Raw genomic sequence first — 15,558 nt, 5'->3', positions numbered from 1 at the left:
GATCATGGTTCAAAGCCAGCCAACACAGAAAACTCTGTAAGACAGCCTATTTCCAATAAACCACCAGAAAATCAGAAGTGGCATTGTGGCTCAAGTGGTAGAGCAATAGCCTTGAGCTTAAGAGCCGCAGGACAGTGCTTAGGTCCAGAGTTCAAGCCCCACAACTGACACATGTGTGCATTTTGCACATGTATGCACTCTATATTAATTTCTATACATCACAAATACAATTTTAAGGCTTGAACTCATTGCCTCAGGGCTGTTCCTGAGCTTCTTTTCCCAAGGCGACCAGTTAAGCCACATCTCTAATTCTACTTCCCACATTTGTGGTGATTATTTGGGGATAAGAATCTTACGGAATTCTATTCTGAGGCTGGTTTCAAGGCTCAATCCTCAGACATCAGGTTTATAGTCATGAGTCTCCTGTGATCAGCAGCTTTAAATATTTTTACTTACATGTGTTAGGTTATTTCTGGTACTTAGGATGGGTGTGCATTGCCCTTCATATACACTATGAGAGTTCCCATGGTGTTCATTACACTGCATACAGCTGACATGCTGCTCATCATCTGATTTTAAAAACGAGAAATAGTATTTTATTGATGTTCCAATCTCAAGAAGCTATTAAATTTAGCTCATTGTAAATCATGTGCACATAGCAGAACCCATGTATACATTATTTATTCAGTCAATAAACATTCTCAGTCTCTTAGAAAGTGAGATGGTTATTTTTCTTTCTGTTTCTCTCTTTTGCTTCTTCTGTGTGTATGTCTGTGTTGTGTGCCAGGAATGGGACTTGAATACATGGCTTGGTCACTGTCCACCCTCAGCTTTTTCCATTCAAGGCTGGCACTCTACCAAGTGACCCACAGACTCTACTTCCAACTTTTCATTGGGTAATTGGAGATAACTATCTGTCATTCTTGCGTTGACTGGGTTTGAACTGTGATCTTCAGATCTCGTCAACAGGTGTGAGTCACCAACCTGAGGGATGATTTATTCTTTTCTTGATCAATCCTGGGCTTTGGGGTGTTGTCCCTAAACTGTCTTACTCAAGTAGTTTACCATTTTGAGCACAGTTCCAATTCTGGATTTCTTCTGGTTCACTGGAGAAGAGTTTCCTGTTCAGGCTCATTTATGTCTGTGATCCTTTGATCTCTAGCTTGTTGAGTAGCTTGGATTCTAGGCACAAGTAATACTCTTTTTTTTTTTTTGCTTTTTGTTATTTTTGGACCTGAGAAATGACATCTACTTAATTTCTTTCTTTTGTAAACCAACTTATTGCTTGCACAGTAAATTACAATCAAGGACTGCCCCAAGACATGGAGGTATGCTCACACCATTTAGTTGTAAAAACAAGATCTTGTTCCAGTTTTTTCTAGGCTGAATTTACTCCAGATTCCTGATGGAGTGTGCATAGGACACATGTACCGCAAAAGTGCCATGAAACTCCTGGGGTTCTAGAGCTATGATTGAATTGAAAAGCTCAAACATCCTGTCTCTTCCACCCACACTGAACATTAGTAGCTCTCCAGAGCCCTCATCTCAAATGGCCTAGCCTGCCAGTGTGGCTCAAGAGGTTCTGCAGGGAGGACATGGAGATGTTGGTTCCATAGGAAATGAATGAGCTGGGAGCACTGGCTCATGGAGAGCAGGATGGCTCACTGGCATCTTTATAACCCAACCCCACACTCAGAATTGCATATGAACCTATCAGAGAGTAGCTTCTGATGGGGTTTCTGAGCCACAGCAATTACATCTTGTTTGGATGTTGCACTCCAGATTAACTCAAACAGTGGATTTAACCAAAAGTGATAGGATTAAAGGGGTGACCCACACAGCCCAGCTTCTTTTTGAAATGTGAAGGATACACCAAAGACTTTCCTTGCACACCTTAACCCCTCCAGACCTGTCCACAAATGCTCCACTTCCCTGAGCCTGAAAAGGATTCAAAAAGATCACCCGAAGAATACATATAGAGCTCCGAAGACTACACATAGAGCTCCACTATAACCAAGCAATCCCACTTTTGGGCATTTTCTCAAAGAATCACAAACAAGGCTATACTAAAGCTACCAGCACAACTATGTTTATTGCGGCATTATCCACCATAGCTAAGATATAGAACCAACCCAGACGCCCCTCAGTAGATGAATGGATGAAGAAAATATGGTGTGTGTGTGTGTTTGTATATATATGGAATTCCATGCCTCAATCAGAGCAGAAACACTCAAAAGCTATGTACATATGAACAGATAAGATGCTAAGTGAAATGAGCCCCAAGACATGGATACAGCTTTTCTTTTTTTAACAAAGTTTTTCTTTGTTATACTGTGATTTTTTTTGCATGTTCTTCCCCCTATAGTATATCCCCTGTTGTCACTATATTAGGTTTTGGTATCCTGCATCTTGTATATACATTTATCTAATTTGGGGAGAGGAAGGGGAATAACAAAATGTAGAAGAAACAAAGACATATTATGTCCCATTGCAACGAAGATACTCACAGACAGTATGTTGGAAATGAACTTGACAACTACAAGGTGGGGGTGGGAAGGGATAGTAGGAGATAAAGAAAGGAGTGGGTAACGATGTTCAACAATAAATGTGCTCATTACCTTACACATGTAACTATAACTTCTCTGTGCTGCACTTTTACAATACAATAAAATTAAAATGAAAAGAAGAGCACCCAGCCCAGTCTTGATATAGTCAGAGAAACAGCTGTTTACCAGAGAACCAAATAAACATAGTAAGAATGAGAAGGCACAGGCCATAGAAAGGTGGGTAACATGGCAGGAATTGCCAAAACTTTTCACTCCTGTCAATACTCAAGGACTTAACTCCCAATTAAATGAAATAGATTGATTAGTTGAATCAAAAAACAAACCCATCTATCTGTCTTCAAGAGGCACACTTTGCCAACAGAAATAAGTATCCTGAATGTGAATGGGTAGAATAAATTCTATCAAGGAAATAGTCCCCCTAAGCAGGCCAGAATAGCAATATTAATATCAGATAGAATATATTTCAAATTATAATTAGTAAGAAGAGACTAAGAAGGCCATGACATACTAATAAATGGACCTTTCCTATGGGAGGATAAAACAATCTTAAATACCTATACCCCAAATGAATATCCCCTTCATCAAACAGATACTACTTACCCCGTAATATACACAGATCCAAACACATTGATTTTTGGTGACTTTAACAGACCAACGTCACCTATAGATAGAACAACCCAGCAAAAATTAATCAGAGAAAACTTAGTATTAAAGAACTGCATTGACCAACTAGACTTCACAGATATCTATAGAATATCTCACCCAGCAGCATAAGTTTTTTATACATTCTTCTCAGGAACAGATGACATGATCTTGCATTGAAAAAAACTCAGATTCCTCTCCCAACTTACTTCAGCTAATTGGAAACTGGCAAAGCAGCAGGCTATAATATTAACACAAAAAATTCAGCAACTTTCCTGTGTGCCAACAATGAGAACAGTGAGCCTGAAATCAGTAAAGCAACCCCATTTGTAATTGCCTCATAAAAACAAAAGCTAAGAATTAACTTAATTAGATGTGAAGGACCTCTATGATGAAAACTTTTAAAACCTGAAGGGAAATTAAAGTACACTGAAAGAAATGAAAAAACTTATGCCTCTGGATTGGGAGGATCATCATCATGAAAATGGCAATACTACACAAAGCTCTTTACAAATTCAACACAATACTCTTCAAAATCTCAACAATATTTTTTAATTACATGATAGAAATTATCCCAAATGCATATGGAATTACTGGAGATGTTGAATAGCAAAAGCAGTCCATAGAGGGAAAAACAGTGCTGGAAGAATATCAATACCAAGCCTCAAACTCTCTAACAAAGACATACTACTACTACTACTACTACTACTACTAGTAATAGAACCCACAGACCTGTGGGTAGCCTCCAAATATTTGATAAGGGAGACAAAATCTCAACATACAAGAAACCAATGATGCTGGCACAATTAGCTATACATGCAGAAAACAATTAAATCCTTCCACATGACCCTGCACCAGATTAGCAACAATTAGATCAAATGGATGACCAGATACCCTGAATATATTACTGAATATATTACAGGAAGGGATAGGGAAAACACTAAGTCTCTGTGGCACAGGTCAAAACTTCCTAAAGATCCATAATTGAAACAAATCAAAGGAAAACCAGAAAAATTGGATTGCATAAAACAAGCTTTTCTGCATACCAAAGAACCTTGCTACATGTAGACATATGACTTCTGGCTAAATGTTTTTCTATATTTGTTATACTCAATTGTTTCTCTGCTGTATGTGTTCTCAGATGCAGTGAAGACTGACTTCTGATTTAGTAATTACACATTTGTTAAGTTCTATTTTCTACTGTGAGTCAGTTCTCTAATGAATAGGAATGCCATCCAGCTGACTTTCTACATTTGCGCTCATGTTTCTCTCTTCAAAATGACAGCCTGCTTTCTTGAAGGATTTTCCACATCTGTTACATTCATATGATCTCTGCTGTGTTTTCTGATACAATCTTAGTTTTGTGAAACTCTTGTTTTGCAACTTTCCACATTTGTTAATTTTGTAACAGTTCTCTCTTGTGGGTGTCCAATGATAAAGCCTGAGCGGTGTCTTCTGGGTGAAAGACTGCACACTGGGCTACATTCTTAAGGCTTCTCTCCTGTGTGGGTTCTTTGATGCAAACTGAGTTTTATTTCAGGTGAGAAATTTTCCACATATATTACATTCCAAAGGTTTCACATGAGTTGCTAAAGTGTGAATGCTACGTGAAGGATTTGCACATATACTACATTCCTAAGGTTTCTAATCTATGTAAGTTGTTATGCCTGCTGAGGTGTGAACTCTGTTTGAAGGTCTTTACATATGTTGCTTTCATAAGGTTTCTCTACTGTGTGTTCTCTGATACAAAGTGAGTTATGACTTCTGTCTGAAAGTCTGTCCAGTTTTTTACTTTCATAGGGTTTCTCATGAGTGTGTCCTCACATGAGTATTAAAGTTTGACTTCTGGGTAAAGGGCTTTTCAACAATTCTTACATTCACAGGGTTTCTCTCCCATGTGACTTCTCTGATGTTTAGTAAGGTCTGCCTTGTAGGTGACTTTCTACCTGTTGCATTCATAAGGTTTCTCTCCTGTGTAAACTATGATGTGAAGTGACATGTGACTGCTGCATGAAAGACTTTTCACACCTGTTGCATTCATGTTGCTCTTTGGTGTATATTCTGATGTGAAGTGAGGTGGGTCTTCTGTCTGAACAACTTCCCATATTTGTTACATTCATAAGGTTTCTCTCCTGTGTGTATTCTCTGATGCAAAATGAGGGGTGATTTCCGTATGAAAGCCTTTCCACATTTGTCACATTCATAATGTTTCTCCCCAGTGTGTCTTCTTTGAAGTAAGGTTTTCTTTCTGTCCAAAAGATTTTCCACATTTGTTACATTTATAAGGTTTCTCTCCTGTGTGTATAGTGTGATGAACAGCAAGTTGTGACTTCCAGGTGAAACACTGTCCACATTCCTTACACTCATAAGGTTTCTTTCCTGTGTGAGTTCTCTGATGCAAAGTAAGGCGTATCTTCTGTCTGAACGACCTTCCACATTTGATACACTCATAAGGTTTCTCTCCTGTGTGTTCTCTGATGCAAAAGAAATCTTGACTTCTGTCTGAATAACTTCCCACATTTTTACATTCATTACGTTTCTCTCCTGTGTGTATTCTCTGATGCAAAATGAAGGGTAACTTCCACATGAAAGTCTTTCCACATTTATCCACATTTGTCACAAAAAGTTTCTCCTCTGTGTGTCTTCTCTGATGTAAAACAAGGCTATTTTTCTGTCTGAAAGACTTTCCACATTCCTTACACTCATGAGGTTTCTCTCCTGTGTGAGTCCTCTGATGCAAAGTGAGGTGTGTCTTCTGTCTGAACAACTTTCCACATTTGATACACTCATAAGGTTTCTCTCCTGTGTGTATTCTCTGATGCAAAAGGAGTTGTGACTTCTTTTTGAATGACTTTCCACATTTGTTACATTCATTACGTTTCTCTTTTGGGTGATTTCTATGGGTGGAAAATTGCCTATATTCCTCATATTCATATAGTTTTTCTTCTGTTGGTATTTGAGGCTGTAAATTCAGGTTTGACATCTGAGAGGTAAATTTTGCACACTGGATATACTCATTGGAATTCTCTGGATATTTGCTCTGAGGCTTCATTAGGTCTTTTTCCTGACTGAAAGATTTGTCACATGTACCACATGTGCAATGTTTCTCTCTTGTGTATCTTTTCTCATGTGTACTAGCTGTAGGTCTTAAGTTGAACAATTTTCCACATAGACTACATTCAGGAGTTTTTCTTCTTCCCTAAAGTATTTTCTGAAAAAGAGCAGAATATGCTCTCTGAGTATAATGCTTTTCCTTCTCCACCATATTCAAAATATGACAGCTCATTTGGACTCACATCATTTTGGCTAAAATGCTCAGAGTATCTGAGGGGACACACCAGGCCTATATACAGCATGTATCTTATCAGGCTCATTATAAGAAGGCATGTACTGAGACTCAATGAAATCCTCAGTCCTCATCTCTAGGGAGTCTTCATTTTTCCTACCCAACTCTGGTTTATCTTTTGAGCTCACATGAAAAGTTACTAAACTCACTCCTTCCTCCACTGTATTACTATTTGTGACTAAGACTTCACATGGACTTTCATCTGGATTTTGCTGGCACATCTTATTCACGTCCTCCATTTCTTGGATATCTAAAATAAGTCACAGAAAAAAAGACAAAACACAAATGAGATCCAAAGAACCCTTACTGTAAAGGTAAAGACATTTTTTTCTCATTCTAATTATTACATATTTTAAAATATCCGAGTAAGAATTGATTGGTGATAAATATATGCTTTTCTCCATAATATCTTAATTAAGAAAGTAATACTATGTTTTACAATGGAAAAGAATGTGTTTCAATTTTCTTCTTTTTAAAACAGAGGAAATATTTCCTCAAATTATTTACCCATGTAATGTCAGAGTAGTAAGCTGTGTACGAACTATACCCTTTAGTATTCTTGGGGTTGTTTTTCTCAATTTTTATTTTGTTTGGTCATAAGGGAATAGTTGTTTTTTATTTCCTTGAAATAATTTATTTATTTTGTTTTATTGTTTCTCAACCATTAGGTGAGGAACAAAAATATTTTCCATTATCAGAAACCATAATATTGTTTATAGATCACTTTGCCTATCAAGTAAGCAGGAATTGTTCCTAAAAGTAAGGTTTTCCACCTACATCTCTTAAGTTCTAACTTCTTACTAAGAATTATGAGGTATCTATGGGAATTTTAAATTTTCTTTGTCTTCACTGTGGATCAAAGTCTTTTTAAAATTCCTTTTCTGATATTCCTGCCTATCAGAACCATGGAAGAACAAAGATTCTTCAGCTCATCAGCCAAATAATCATCCTCTCTAGATTAAAAGCTGCAGTTCTGAATCCCAGTGTATGTCTTCCAGCACTGATGATCTATTTTACTCATCAGGAGAACAGGCCTGGGGTACTCCTTATTTTTTCATACCTACATAGTCCTAGTTTCAAAGAAAATAAAATCTTATTTTCTACATTTCTTGTTTAGGTTTACTGTTTCAGAATGATTTCCACAAAGACAAAGAGAATTGCAAACTTTATCTCTATAGCCACAACAAATTCAGTTTGTGTCCACATGAATTCTTGACTTACTAGTCTTTAAGACAAAGGATCATCTATTTCTTTGCCACACAGGACTTAGAACTGGGAAGATTACTGCTCAGAACAGTGAAGATGAATCTACCAACAGGGCTCTGGCAAAAACATCACTACACAAGATGCTTTAACTCACTTGTGAAATTTTTGCTTGAGGCTTCTCTTATCCTTGGTTCTACTGCTTGCTCCAGTTTGACAATCAAGTTAGGTTTAGGAACACAGTGCCCTGTTAATAAGAAATAGTGAAGAATTATTAATCGTGCTGGGTCATCTTTGCCAGAAGATTTGACAGTCTATTCACAAGGTTGCTCCTAAATCTTGTTATTTCTCAATGACTCCATGGTTGACTTTCCCCCAGCTTTGGATTTATTTTTTGGGTTGTGTGGTTTGAAATCAGCTATTTTGCTCAAGGCTAGCATTCTACCAGTTAGAGTACCAGCCCCTCTTTCACTTTTTGCGTGGTTCATTGAAAATGAGTGTCATGGGGTCTTTTCTGCCATTTCTGGCTTCAAATCAAAATCTTCAGTTCAGCTTCCTGAGTAGCTAGGATAACAGGCCAGCTCCATTGTACCTAATTGCCAGTTTTGAATTATAAATACCCATTTTAAATCTGTGGTTTCCAGATCATCTTTCCAACAGTGATATACATTATATTCTAGATTGTATAACCATTTACAATAATATGCTCAAGGTTGGGAAGACAGTCTTCTGGAATGCTACATCTAAATAACATAAATATTCATATATCTACTAAAAACAAAGCACCTGACCTTACAAGTTAATGTGACTTTTGCTCACCCAAGGACACAATGTTACGGTAGATCTCCAGCATTACATCTCTATACAGGGTCCTCTGAGCAACGTCCAGGTACTGTCACTCCTCCCAGCTGAAGTCCACAGCCACATCATCAAATAACACTAGCTTCTGTAAGGACACATTTCTGTCAAGTAATTAGCCCTGAGTCATGCGAACACGAAGGCTGGAATTTCATTCGTCTACAGGTATGCATTTTATCTTATATAAAAATGTTTGGATCTTGCTGTGTTATCTATACAGTGGGAGAAAGAATGATCAAAGTAGAAATGTTTGCCACTGTATTAACTTGGTAATTAAAAAACAAGGTTTCCTGCTCGGAAAGTGGCTCAGTATGAGAGTGCTTGCCTTGCATGCATGAGACTCTGGGTTTGATTCCTTAGCACCACATAAGCAGAAAAAGCCAGAAGTGGCTCTGTGGCTTAAGTGGTAGTGTGCTAGTCTTGAGCTGAAGAGCTCAGGGACAGCACCCATGCCCAGAGTTCAAGCCTCACAGACAACAAAAACAAAAAAAAAATAGTTTCCCTAATACATCAGAACACATTTCTAAGGAGATAATAATCTGGCATGACCACATTAAGTCTAGGTAGTAAAAGAGTATGTTTAGTTTATTTTGATAAAATTTCCTATGTATCAGGGTGATAATGAAGTAAACATGAAACTTTTCTTGCATTTTCATGTTCTGTCTCACTTAAAAAGTGCTCTCACATAAGCAAGCACAAATAATTCAGGATATTATATTGAATATATACCATATTCATCAACCTACGAAAAGCAGTATTCATGTGAATGTAAAAGAGAGTTAACAGTACTCAAGAAAGTAGCTAATGAATTATTTGGAAATTTTAAGATTTGACTTAGCACATAAAAATATTTTTGTTAACTGTTTTTGTTATTAACATTTTTTACAGTAGCATTGACTTTTATTTATTCATGTTAAGTCACCTGAAATGATATCTGCTGCATTTAATGCTCATTAATGTAAATGGCTGAACAAACCCACGGATGCCCAATATCTCATGGTTATATTCAACACAGCCTCATTACAACTCCCACAACAGTACTTTGTTTTGTAAACTATAATCCACTATTACTCCCTTTTCCCCTCCCCCCCCCAGCTTCAAATGCACATGATAAAGAGGTTTAGTTAGGGAATATACATGGAAAATAATAAAAAACAGCTTTCCATTTACAAAATATATTCCCCATACTGATTAATTCAGGCAGCTAACTGGTTTATGAAACTTTATTGAAGAAAAATAAATCAATTACTAGCAGAGCTATCAATCACTTCTCCAGTAATATCTTGCATCATTTATTCAGTGCTATATTAAGCAGTGTATTGGAAGACAGTTTAACTAATAGTTCCAAGCCTCCTAAGAATTTAAATGAAAATTACAAAATGTTTGACACCCTATTTTGAAATACAAAGGGTGTTTGACTTCTAATTTCCATTCTCTGGAGAAGAACAACTCACTTCTTTATTGACCTGTATAAAATACACCACATTTTATGTTCTGCTGATACTATAAATTCAATATCAATTCTCCAGCCACATCAGTTAGGAGCATAAAGTACATGTAACCTCAAATCTCTAACAGTGGAAGGCTTCAACAAGAATGGATGCTGCTAGAATGTTGTTTCCTTTGATGTGACAACTGAGAATCCAGCTCCCGCCCCGTCAGGTGGCTTCTTCATCATGTTAGAGTAGTGAGGAATGGTTTGGTTTTATAATCAAGTTAAGAGTGAATATAGGATGGGTGGGGGTTGGGGGGAGGATGGGAAGGGATGGGACGGGGAAACAAAGGAGGAGGCTACAATGCTTGATAAGAAATGTACTCCTCATCTTGCCCATGTAATTGTAACCCCTCTGTACAGTATTTTCCCAATAAAGAAAAGAAAAGCACAAAAATGAAAAAAAGAGTGAATATAGGAAGTGGAACTGTAGCTCAAGTGGTAGAGCGCTAGCCTTAAGCTGGATTGCTGAGGGACAGCGCTCAGGCCCAGAGTTCAAGCCCCATGACCGACAAAAAAAAAAGTGAACATACTGGCTGTATAAAACAAATGCTGAACTTTAAAAATATTTTGAGTCTTGGGCAACTGCTTTCTTATAACTACAGTTTCTAAAAGCAGTTATTGTCTAAAGCTGGAAAAACTTAAGTCTACTCAGATGAGAATGTAAAAATTGGAGGGAGGGAGCTAAGTGAAAAATAAAATTTAAAAGAAAAGATGACGTCTGATAGGGGAGCAGCCAGATAAGAAATCAAAAAAGGAACAGTAGTTTCAAGTTTATTCCAGCTATAATGCAGGTTATTCTGACTTTTAGGTAGCATCACATGACATACTTTTGATTCTATTCCTGAGCCACTCTGTTGTACTTGTCTCTGTCTGTTTTATTGTCCGTGCAATCTCTGGCACTAGGAGGTCATCTAGGATCAGATCACATAGCAGTGAATAAATGGATAAACAAACTTTAGAACTGGTTAAAGCAGGAGACCACTGTGATCTTAGAATACCAAGGCAAATACTGTCAATATTGTTAATATTTGGATGATAAATTCTTGTTGTAAACGCAACCTCAGGTGGTTTGATGGGGTAGTCTGTAGGAAAATGAATTGTTAAAAAAAATACACCTCCATGATATGTGCTGTCATTACATAACAGAATATAACAGAACATTATTCCTTATTAATCCACTTCAACACCACACTCTGTGGTTTTCTCCTCACTCCTCACTATCAAAGGATCTGTCCCAAACTCTTGATTATCCAGGTGGCTGGGGAAAGACTATCTTCATCTTACACTGGCTTTCCAAGACACAGGCACAGAGGGGCCAGGGGCCCATGGAGCAGTGGCCTCAGCCAAATGCAGCAGCTGATGCTTCCCCAGGTTGAAGAAATTCTAATGATTGAAATGTGGTCATAGATACCCTGATACTTCCTTCCTCTCTAAGAACTGCTACATGAACTTTTGTGAACACTGGGTACCTCCTACAATAAGAAATTTAGGTGGGAGAGGAATAAAATGTTTCTTGACTATAATTGCATTTTATCAGTCCTTTATTGAAGGATGGAGGCAAAGGGCAAGAGCCTTATGAAACATTAAAAAATGACAAAAAAATTGTGCAATATGACCACAAGCACAACAGAAGATAAAAAGGATAAAAAGTGATGCTACCTAAAAATTATAGAAGGAAATTTTAAAAGTTGGAATGAAATATGGTACTAATTTGTTTTGCAGAGGCTAAAAGGAAAGTCTTTTGATTCCCATTTTGAACCCCATTACAAAGGAAGAATGGCCGACAATCATCCTACCAGTCCAGCCATGAGTGACAATACCAGTGGTGAATGCTGACTAGCACACAAAAAGGAAATATATGTGTAAAGTGTTGAAAGAAAATAATCTTCAGTAGATAATCCATGGGGTAGAGGAGCTCTTCAGAAAATGTAGATTGGAGATATTTAAATGGAAAGATAATTCATTAATAACACATCTGCATTTTAAGACTGTGACAAAATATTATCCTGCTTCAAAAGAATAAGATGCCAACTTGCATGTACACATAGGACAAGGTCATTAAAAGGAAATCTGTATAACATATTTTAGGTTTTAGGTAATCTTTCTGAAATGATTCATGGAAGAAAACCTAATTTATTAAGATTCAAGATACAAATGCACAAGTGTATTATACACAGAATATATGCACTAGGCATATGGATCAATACTTTACTTGCTTGGTAAATATGAAGGCCTGAGACCAACGAATTAATTCTACCAAAAGAAAGTAAAAAGGCAATAAAGTTAGGGCTGGGAACATAGCTTATAAAGAGTGCTTGCTTAGCATGCATGAAGTAATGGTTTTGATTCCTCAGTACCACATGAACAAAAAAAGCTGAATGTGGTGCTGTGGCTCAAGCAGTGAGGGCTAGACTTCAGGGAAAGAAGCTCAGAGAGAATGAATGCCCAGTCACCGAGATCAAGGAACTGTGCAAAAAAGGCCACAGAATTATAATTTTTTAATCTTCCATTACTATTGGAAAAGTAACACTCCTCTAATTTATAAACATCAGGACAAAACATCAGCAGTAACATACATATCACTGGCATTATTTCAAACTAAATGCTGTTTATACAGTATTGCAATATTAATTTTATGAAGACCAAAACTATGAGAGTAATTCTCAAGACAAACTTCCTAGAAAAAAATGAGATATAAAGCTAGGTTATAAACACATTACAGTTTATATATATATATATATATATATATATATATATATATATATATATATATATATATTAGTAATATATATATATATTAGAAATATATAAGTAATATATTTCTAAAATCTATGAGTGAAATAAACACAGGGAAATTAGCATGGATATGGGAGAAATGTACATTATCACTATGTTTACATTATCACTCCTTTGATAGGACACCAAAAGTGTTTGACACTAAACAAAATCAAATTTAGTGCATATAATTAAAACATTGTATATCAGAAGGTGTGATCAACAAGGAAGAGAAAGCATGGTATTAGTTTTTCTCTAAATAGATTACTAACCACAGTGAATTAAAAACATAAAACAACGGGGCTGGGAAGGTGGCTCAGTGGTAGAGTGCTTGCCTTGCATGCCTGAGGCCCTAGGTTTGATTCCTGAGCACCATATAAGCAGAAAAAGCCGGAGGTGGTGTTGTGGCTCAAGTGGTAGAGTGCTAGCCTTGAGCTGAAGAGCTGAGGGACAGCACCCAGACCCAGAGTTCACATAAAACAAAATCCCATAATTAACCACCCCCCCCATGACACGAAATCTAATTTAAAAATGGAAAAAACTGAAGAGACTTTTCTAAAAAGTATACAGGTAGCTCATTAAATATAAAAATGTTCAATGTCAATAGTTATTAGAAAAATTCCAATCAAAATAAATATCTGCTTCTTCATAAACACTTTTAAACAAAAACAAAAAAGTTTCCAAAGTCTAACAACTGTTGGGAAAGATGTGAAAACAAAGTGAATTTTGATGCATTTCTGGCAGGAATGTAAAACAATCAACGATGGTATGGAGACTTCTAAAAGAACTAAATATAGAATTACATAGGAATATGGTCTAGCACTTCTATTTCTAGATTTAAACCAATGGAAGTGAAAGCAGGGATTAGAACAAATATTTGGAGAATTACTACACAACAACTACTCACAATAACCAAAAGACAGAAGCCTGGAAAGAATAGATAAATGTGTTTAACAGGAAGAAAACTTTAATACATTTTACAGCAGGGATAAATCTTGAATACAATAAGCTAAATAAAATACACTAGGCATCAAGTATCAGCCATGGTATGATTTCCCTTACTGCTCTTCCATGGATCAACAAACTCATAGACCCAGTAACTATAATGGTTCCAAAGACTGGTAGGAGCTGTGTATTTAATGATTTTTACAGCTTCATTTATGGAAGGTAAAAAATGCTGTAGATGGATGAAATGCATGACCATAAAACAATGTGGCCATATGTAATGGTTAATGTAGCCAAAAAGGATGGAATATACTTATACTCCCTGAATTTGGGATTACCAGATGGCCTAGGCTACATAAAATTTCAAGAGCAAGCTTGACTACATAGCAAGACCTGTCTTCAAATGGAATACGGAAAAATCAAACCATAAGAAAAATGTCAATTCTAAGAGCCCCTGCAGCAAAGGAAAATTTGTAAGAAAAACTTGTTCCCAGACACAGCATTCGAAGAAAAGTAAAAAGTGAGAGACAGATGGAGGGAAGACAGGCTGGGAGAAAAAAAATACAGAGAGAAAAAATAGATACATAAAGAAAGATACCATTAAACAAAGCTAGAGAGCAGAAAACAAAGATTGAAACAGAAAATAGTGTGGGGGGAATCTTGTGAGGACACCTTAGAAAAAATAGAGGGATTTCTAGAACAATCATAGACCATATCATCATCTATAGCCTAAGTTTCAAGTAAGAAAATGACCATGAACCAGTCCAATAAGGTATGAAGAGTAATTTAAGTACATATTGCCTACTCAGTCCTCTAAAACATTCAAAGGTGTATGTGACCAAAGACTTCATTAAGATAGTTCAATGTTACTCATGAGGTTGGGATCTCTGAGAAGTTGCTAGGGAACCTTCATCTTCCATGAGATGTCACCTCCTCAAGGATATTGAATCACATAACAGTGTGACTACTTTTTCCTCACACAAGAAAAACTAGAAACAAGCTGAAACAAATCTGCACTTAACATAGACAGAATGTCAGATTTTATAATATGCTAAACCTAGTAGCCATCTTTATGTGATTTATGAACATGTTCCTGAAGCTGGATCTGTTTTTCTGTTTTTAAATCTTGGACACCTTTAAGTTCATAAGATGGAATGTAACACAAAATGAGAAATAAAATGCAACTCACCAGAGAGTCTTTCATTCTTTCTTGCTGTTGACAATGAATAGAAGATTCAGGAAGCATGGCTGGGAGAGAAGGCAAATGAGTTAGTCAGGAAAGAACCTGTGTAATTTTACTGAAATTTTCCTGCTCAAAACATTATACATGGGAGGAAAGGCCTTCTTATGGGAGAAGAATCTTTTATGTCTCAAGAAAATCATCAAACTCTCCACTTAAGACAAATCCACAGTCCTTAGTTACTAGATACTGTTAGCCCAATAAGCTTCTTTCCCATAGCTAAGTATGCTCCTTCCCCTTTCCACAGCTTGGCATGCTCCCTTCCTGGTCAACACTAGGCAGTTAATAATCAGCCTCCCTCCAAGCCCCCTTTATCTGGAGATGGCACTCTTCTGGGGTCGCTACTACGATATATGGCAGCAAGAACTCCCTAGAGTGACCTTAAGGTCTGGGCAGCTGCAGAGCCCCTTATCTACTATTTGGGCAGCAGCCATAAACCCTAGTCCACCATGATGGATCTCTTGGTCCACATGTCCACACTGGGGTC

General features: G+C 36.9%; 1 pseudogene; it reads right to left on the bottom strand.

Annotated features, from left to right (window-relative positions):
• Positions 1-10,925: 10,925 nt before the first annotated feature.
• Positions 10,926-11,272, bottom strand: LOC122127716 (annotated as a pseudogene).
• Positions 11,273-15,558: the final 4,286 nt, after the last annotated feature.

The sequence above is a fragment of the Dipodomys spectabilis genome, unplaced genomic scaffold, assembly GCF_019054845.1.
Source record: "Dipodomys spectabilis isolate Male_0828 unplaced genomic scaffold, ASM1905484v1 ptg000308l, whole genome shotgun sequence".
Taxonomy (NCBI): domain Eukaryota; kingdom Metazoa; phylum Chordata; class Mammalia; order Rodentia; family Heteromyidae; genus Dipodomys; species Dipodomys spectabilis.
This window is presented reverse-complemented; position numbering and strand designations above follow the sequence as displayed.